Source organism: Alligator mississippiensis, chromosome 2 (assembly GCF_030867095.1).
Source record: "Alligator mississippiensis isolate rAllMis1 chromosome 2, rAllMis1, whole genome shotgun sequence".
Taxonomy (NCBI): domain Eukaryota; kingdom Metazoa; phylum Chordata; order Crocodylia; family Alligatoridae; genus Alligator; species Alligator mississippiensis.
Window position 1 is genome coordinate 62,399,156 of NC_081825.1, and position 7,850 is coordinate 62,407,005.

Genomic DNA, 7,850 nt, shown 5'->3' on the forward strand with positions numbered 1-7,850 from the left:
GTCAGAATGTCCAGACAGTGGAATAAACTTCCTCCAGAGGTGGTGAAATCACCTACCCTGGAAATCTTCAAGAGGAGACTGGACAGTCACCTTGCTGGGGGTTACCTGACCCCAGTTGTCTTTCCTGCTTGCTGCAGGGGGCTGGACCTGATGATCTTCTAGGGTCCCTTCCAGCCTTACAATCTATGAATCTATGAAAACGTTTATAGATTCTTCTGGAGATATTGGGTGAGAAGAGTCCCCAATACAACAAGGGCACAGAGAGATGTGACAATTTTTGCTAGACCTGGCCACAGAAAGTGGCCTATAGCCATTGACCAAACACAAGTTAATGGCTGCAGACAGCTTTAAAAATGGCCAGTCAAGTCAAAATCTGAACCCTCAATGCATGAGGGATCAGATGAAGATGTTTCAAAACAGAGCATCTTCTGTAAATTGTGTCTGTACTGCCTGCCAGCCTGGAGCTGTTTTCAGAATGAGAACAGGGAAAAGGAGCAGAGGGAGTTCATTTTGGGCCTTTTTCACACCCTACCAGAGGGTAGGGTAGGTGTATTGGAGCCCCCCCCTCCCCCCGAGGATCTTATCATCATAATAAAGTGAACTCTAGATACAGGTTTCATGACTTCATGAATACATATTTTGCTGCCCTCCCACAGGGCGATGGGCCCCCAGGCAAGGGCTATAGCCCCCCAACAGGGGATTCAGCCCCTACACAAGGGGTTCGGCCCCCACGGAAGGGATTCAGTTCCCCAACAGAGGATTCAGCCCCCACACAAGGGATAGATCCCCCAAAAAGGGATTCAGCCCCCCAACAGGGGTTCATCCCCCACACAAAGGGTTCAGTCCCCCCAAAGGGGTTCAACCCCCGAACAGGTGTTTCTTCCCCCACACAAAGGGTTCAGCCCCTGAACAGGAGGTTTGTCTCCCACACAAGGGGTAAAGCCCCCCAATGGGGGTCAAAAGGCCCCTTCAGGGGCTACCATCCCCCCTGCAAGGCCCACATTCCCCAGCCCCCTAATTGCTGCCCCACATGGCCCCACATCCCCCGCCAGCTGTTGCATCCCTCCCGATAGCTGTCTCGCCCAGCCCCACCCCCCACCTTGCACCCCCAGGCCCCCAAGGCTACCCCCAGAATCCCAGGCACCATCACTTAAAAAAAAAAAAAAACCCAGAAAAAGAACAGAAAAAAATGGGAAAAAAGCCTCTGCTTACCTCCTGGCAGAGCCCCCTGGGCAGTACAGGACAGCAGAGGGGAAGGAGGGCCCGGGCTGCGGCCACTGGGGCTGTCACACTGCCCAGCAGTGTGTAGGCGGGGCCCCAGGCAGCCAGACGGCAGCTCCAACTGCTTGTAGGTGCCTTTTTTTTTTTTTTAAGTATGGGGTGGTGGGGCAGGCATGGGAGGGATTTGGGGGGATGGGGCCCACCATGGCAGGGGTTGAGGGGCTGGCAGGGCCTGGTGGGGGGAGGGGCCGTCCCCAGCAGGGGTCAGGGGGCTCAGGGGTGCTGGCAGGGGTAGGAATGAGCCCCGACAGGGGTCGTGGGGCTCGGGGGGGGGGCTGGCAGGGTTCAGGGCCAGTCTCAGCAGTGGTCGGGGGGCTGGTGGGGGCTGGGGGAGTGGGGCATGTCCCCTTGGCCCTCCTCTAGCCCCCCCCAATCCCTTACTCACTGGCACCAGAGCCCTGGTGCTGAAACATGTGGCCTAGCTGGCTGCGTGTTTCAGCACCAGGGTGAGGGGCAAACCATAGAGATGCTCTGGCAGCCAGAGCATCTCTATGGAGAACCCAGGTTCCAGTTGCCTCAGGGCACAGTCAGGGACCATGCCAGGGCTGCTTTTTTATATTTGTCTTTTTTTAGACCCCTGGATATCCAGGGGTTTAATTTTCTCCCCACGCTGCAAACAATTTTTTGTTCCCGCACTTGCCTGTTGCCCCGTCTCAAAGGGGTTTGAGGCAGGGCAAGAGGCATGTGTGCGATCGTGTGGACGTGCCCAAAGAGGCTAGCTCTAGCTCTTCCCTGATAATCTTAGTTTACATACATACATTCAAATAATCTAGAAAAATTCTTTCAGAAGGTGAACAAACCTGAGAGAATTTACCTATGCCTTTACTGTTATATACATCTTAATAGGCATTAAAAATCCTGTAAGGATCCATAGTTCTAGTACTAATCATAAAAATATTTCCAGAATAGAATATTAACTAAGATTGACTTCTGCCATGAAACTTAGTTTATTCATTTATTCCTCCTAAACTTATGAACACTAGCTAATAAAACTATACATTCAGAAAGACCTTGCTAGCAATTAGTTTATAACAAAACAACAAAAACCCATGAGTGTTCAGTGAGAGGCACCACTACCATCACTCCATATGGAATCCAACTTGAGGAAACCATGTTTTTCTGTTCCCTAGTGCAGATTTAGTGTTTTAAATAAATAAATAAAAACAAATTAGGAAGGATTATTGTTGTTCTAGAATCTCACTATACCATGTTTCTTGTGTATCGTGTCTCATTTGGTATCGCTAACATTATCTATTGTATTTTTTATCTGTATCTAAATATAGGAGAGATGATTAACCAAGAGTTAGTGTAGTTCAGTACATAGAACAGTTTTCATTCCCAGGTCTTCTTACTGGTTACCTTGATCAACTCACTTACTGTCTCAAGTTTCCTCTAACATTTAACTGTTTAAAATGAAATTTCTTGAGGGCAGAGGCTCTCTCAATCTGTGCCTGTACAGCACTTATTACAAGGCAGGCTCTGATCTTATAGTTTCATAGTTGGTAGGGTTGGAAGGGACCTGAGCAGATCATCAAGTCCGACCCCCTGCCATGGCAGGAAAGAGTACTGGGGTCAAACGACCCTGGCGAGGTGTTCATCCAGCCTCCTCTTAAAGACCCCCAGGGTAGGAGCCAGCACCAACTTCTCTTGGAAGTTGGTTCCAGATCCTAGCCACCCTGACAATGAAGTAGCGCCTCCTGATATCTAGCCTAAATCTACTCTCTGCCAGCTTGTGACCCTTATTTCTTGTAACTCCTGGTAGTGCTTGGGGGAACAGGGACTCCCCCAATGCCTTCTGGTCCCCCCCCCAATGCCTTCTGGTCCCCCCTGACTAGTTTGTAAATGGCCCTAGATCCCCCCTCAGCCTTCTCTTGTGGAGGCTGAACAGGTTCAGGTCCCTTAACTTCTTCTCATAGGGCCTGCCCTGCTGACTCCTGATCATGTGAGTGACCCTCCTCTGTACCCTCTCCATGTTGTCCACATCCCTCCTGAACTGCAGTGCCCAGAACTGGATGCAGTACTCCAACTGCAGCCTGACCAGTGTCACATGAAGGGGGAGGATCACCTCCTTGGACCTGCTTGAGATGCATCTGTGGATGCATGACAAGGTATGGTTGGCCTTCCTGATCGTTTCCGCACACTGTTGGTCCACGTTCATTTTGGCATCAACAATGACTTCAAAAGCCTTTTCTGCCTCTGCACTGATGAGAAGGGAATTCGCCAGCCTGTAGGTCTGCTGCTGGTTATTCCTCTCCAGGTGCAGTACCTTGCACTTTTCAGTTTTGAAATTCATCCTGTTCTCATCCACCCACCCCTGTAACTGTCTAGGCTCAATTGCAGTCTGTTCCTCCCTTCTAGCATTCCCAATTCTCCCCACATCTTAATGTCGGCTGTGAATTTGAAGAGCGTGCTTTTTACACCCCTGTCCAAGTCGCTGATGAAGATGTTGAACAGTGTGGGTCCAAGGACCGAGCCCTGAAGAACCCCACTGCCCACATCCCTCCAGGTTGAAAATGACCCATCCACCACCCGTTTCAGTTGGGGCATCTAGATCCAACCATCAGATTGATAATAAGAAAGGAAGGTACTTACTTGGTCTATAGAATAACAGATTTCTTGTTTTTTTTTTAACTTTTGTCCAGAGCAGAAAACTAGTATTTGTTATAGATTAGCCTATTTTAGGGTCTAATTAGATATGTGCAGGGGAGATGCATTTGAGCTATATTTGGAGATGGGAGTAAAATAGTGTACCTCCTGTAGAAAAGGAGAAAGACTCCTTTTTTTAAAATTCCCTTTCACTCCAGTTCATGATGGAAAGGATTATATCTGAAAGAGGAATGGCTTCCAAAATTTTGCCAACTGGATTTAAAAGAGAGAGAGATAGACACTGTCAGCTATTTCCTGGAAACTGGATTCCCTTAGGCCGTATGTGGCTAATATAAGGCATTAATGATAGCAGAAGCTGGTACAGTGGGGTGCTGGACATATGAGGCACAAGTATCAGGAACTGAAATCATAGACTCAAGTGGTTTTGATACCTAAGCATGTGCAACTCCACTGGCTGCACAGCTGTGCTCACTTATTTCAGGGATGGATTTAGCCCAAACTGCCTCAGTGCATTCTGAAGTTGGGGAAACTATATACCAGGTTTATTTTATTTTTCTCTTGATAAATTGTGGTTTGTGCCTTTTACCTCCACTTGTCCCGAGTCATCATTTCACAAGCTTTCCCAGTTGGAAGTGACACATTATAAAGAAAAAAAATACCAACACCTTCATGGAATAATAATAAACCAAATCTCCAATTCAATTACAGTTCATGCTTTATGAGCAATCTACCTTTGTACACTGCTTCAGTTCCAAGCTGCTCTGATACTTCAGCAAAAAAATATCAAATTGGCAAATATATTTTCCTGTGTTTTGCTAGGTAGGATTGTAAGTGTTTTTAACCTACAAACTTGAGAATGCTTTCCTGTCTTCTTACCATATACTGATGTGTTTGACATCACCTCTATCCTCCTCATTTTCCATACAACTTTTTATTTATAATAAAACTTTGCCAAATATCTTGTGTCTCCATGCAGCTCTGTTTGCACTCATCCTATCATAGATCCTATGAAACCTTTTTTTTATAACCCTGGGTACAAAATGGAATATTTTTTTTACCTTGTAAGAGACTTTCAGTCTGAGTGACACCTTATTCTAGTCCCTGACCTGCAGCAAGAAAGCCTTTGTTATAGTGTTCAGAAGTCTGACATTTAATCCTTTCATTGCATAGCTTCTTTGACAAGCTGCTAAATGTGCACCACTATGGCTGGGCCAAATCAAACTAGTGTGTCCATAACAACACTAAGTACTGGAGCAGTAGGTCAGACACAGTTCTGGTTTTTAACCATTAAATGACAGTGCTGAAACATTAGCTATTCAAAAATATACATTACTGGGACTCAGGAAGCTAACCCTGACTTAAAATGACATAATTATCAATATTCTGCTTTTGGAAGCTTGCCTGCAAAACCTAGGCCAGCAAATTGTACCACATGTAAGCACTAGAGTGTAGTCATGAACCAGTAATATATTAATCTATGCTTATGTGTTTGACACATACATCTCTCCATTTTTATAGGACTGTAAATAACATATTCATAATTTTAGTAAGGATTTTGAATAATTGTTGGTATGAAATTGCCTTTTATTTGTATGTAATACAGATATTATTCAGGCATAATGTTATTTATATTTACATGAATGCTGCATGCCCCTGGAGCCTGGGGGGGCACAGCAAGTTCCTGCAGGTGGCAGTGCCGCTGTCAGCATTCGGAGCATGGTGGTAGCAAGCAGACAGCTCTTGCAGGCAGCTGTGGCACTGTCAGTGGCAGGGGGTTGTGGTGTGGTGAGCACTGACCATTGGTCGGCGACCACCAATAGACGCTACCACTAGCACTGGCGGTGGCCAGAGGCAATCATGGACTGCCTGCAGATGCCACCAGTGGTGTCGGTGGTGGGCAGGGGGTGGCAAGCAGCGACCACCCCAGATGTAACCAGCAGTGTTGGTGGTGCCTTTTCACAGGGGTTGCACTGCCAAGTTCAAGGGGTGCACATTCATCCATATGCACCCCCTATGCTTCGCCAATGTACATGTACAAATTCCACTATATGCAAAGTGTATTATGTTGCAGTTAATTTAAATAAAAATATATCATGACTTTGCGGATGTCAAATTTTTGTTTATACAAGCCCTGAATCTGCACTGTGAGCTGAAAAGGTGGATCACACTGCCCAAATACAACCCAAAGGTGGACAGAGCCCAATACAGTCAGAACACAGCACAACCCTCATATCCAGAGACAAATTCAAGATAACTGTGCTAGAAATTGTACATTCCTAGATATAGACATGTTCCCTGTCTCATGGACTGGTGCCTCCTTATACTGAGAGAGCACAGTGGCCAATCGCCAACCGAGGGAGGGTGGTCCCCCAGTGGCTGATTGCCACCACTGGCAAAACCCAAGGTGCTGGTGGCAAAGCTGGCAGTGCCACCGGCGCTTCTCTCAACACCCCCACAATCTCAGGGGGGAGGGAGCACTGTCCATCGCATCCCATTCCCAGGCCAGCTAGGGCCAATCTCAGGGTGGGCATGTGCTCCGCCATGCCCTCCTACATGTTGTCTATACCCTGCCTGAAGACCTCATGTCACAGTTACTGGGTGCTTTGTTTCTTTACCTCAGTTAGCCCCTCTTGAATGCAACTTACTTAGGAAAAGTCTGTCTCATTTTATCTCTCTCCTAATGGAAAGACTGGATCCTTGGATAGAAATCTCTCTGCTTTCCAGCAGTGTAAATGTCATGAACTCATTTGGGTCTACCAAAGTTCCATTTGGGAATCCAGCCCTGTTAATCTGAAGTCAGGTAGAATGTGGAGCAAGGTGATACCTTAGAGACCAAGTGGTTCAGAAATGAAATGGGTGAAGCAGGTGTTTCCTACAAAAGCTCACTCCTCTCTGAATGGGTTAGTCTCTATGGGTGCCCATACACAAGCCAGGATGCCGCTTCAACACTCTGTAATCACAACGCATTGGAGCAGTCTTGATTAATTGAGTCTGCTAGAGCATGCTAATTACTGTATTCCAGCCAGCCTTCATGTCTTATGTATCAGTATCCCTGCACTTCAAAATGGCAGTGGGGATGCTTTATCTAAAGCTTATTCAAGTGCCCCCACTGCCATTTTGAAGTGTGGGGACACTGATGCATGAGACACTCCAGGCACTTAAATCAGAGCAGCTTTTGAGCCACTCTAATTAAAGTGCTCCACCCCTGGAGCTCGTGTAAAAGTGCCCTAAGGCACCACCCTACCCTGCCATTTGGGAGTCTCTAACAGTTTAACTTTGCAGACACAGAAACATTTTCTGTGCAATTTTACTCAGGAAAAGTGTAAATCCAGTGAAGGTTTCATGCCTATTTACCTTAAATCTTTGCAAATATTAGTATATTTTGCCTTGTCAACTTGCCTCTATGTGGAACTGTACCTTCAAGAGGGAATGGTTTAAGCATAAGATACTAATTGTTTTGTTAAGCAGTGCTGCTCAATTACTCTCAGTTAGACCTTGGATACTGAGTAGTCTTTGTCACACTTTTTAGCTCAGAGGGATTAATACACACTACTTAGTACCAGAAGTAAAATGAAAAAAAACAAACAAACAAAACCCCAAATAAGAAGAATGGAGCAGTTACAAACCCCTGGAAACTTAATGCCAAGACATGTGGAGGGCTACAGTACATCATTCTGTATCTAAAATAATGGAATGGCAGCAAAAGAAAGTAAAATATAAAACTAGCTTCATTTCTAACAATAGTGATTCTACAGCATTTCATGTTTTAACTATTTCAAAATTAACTTTGGCAGAAGAATGTAACTGATTCATCCACTGTATATGGCATTGATGAGGCTTCATCTGATGTACTGTGTCCAGTTTTGGGCTCCACAATCAGAGAAAGATATGGGCATGTTGAAAAAAGAGTACAGCAGGGAACAACAAAAATTATTAGAGGCCTTGCAAGCATAACTTAGGAA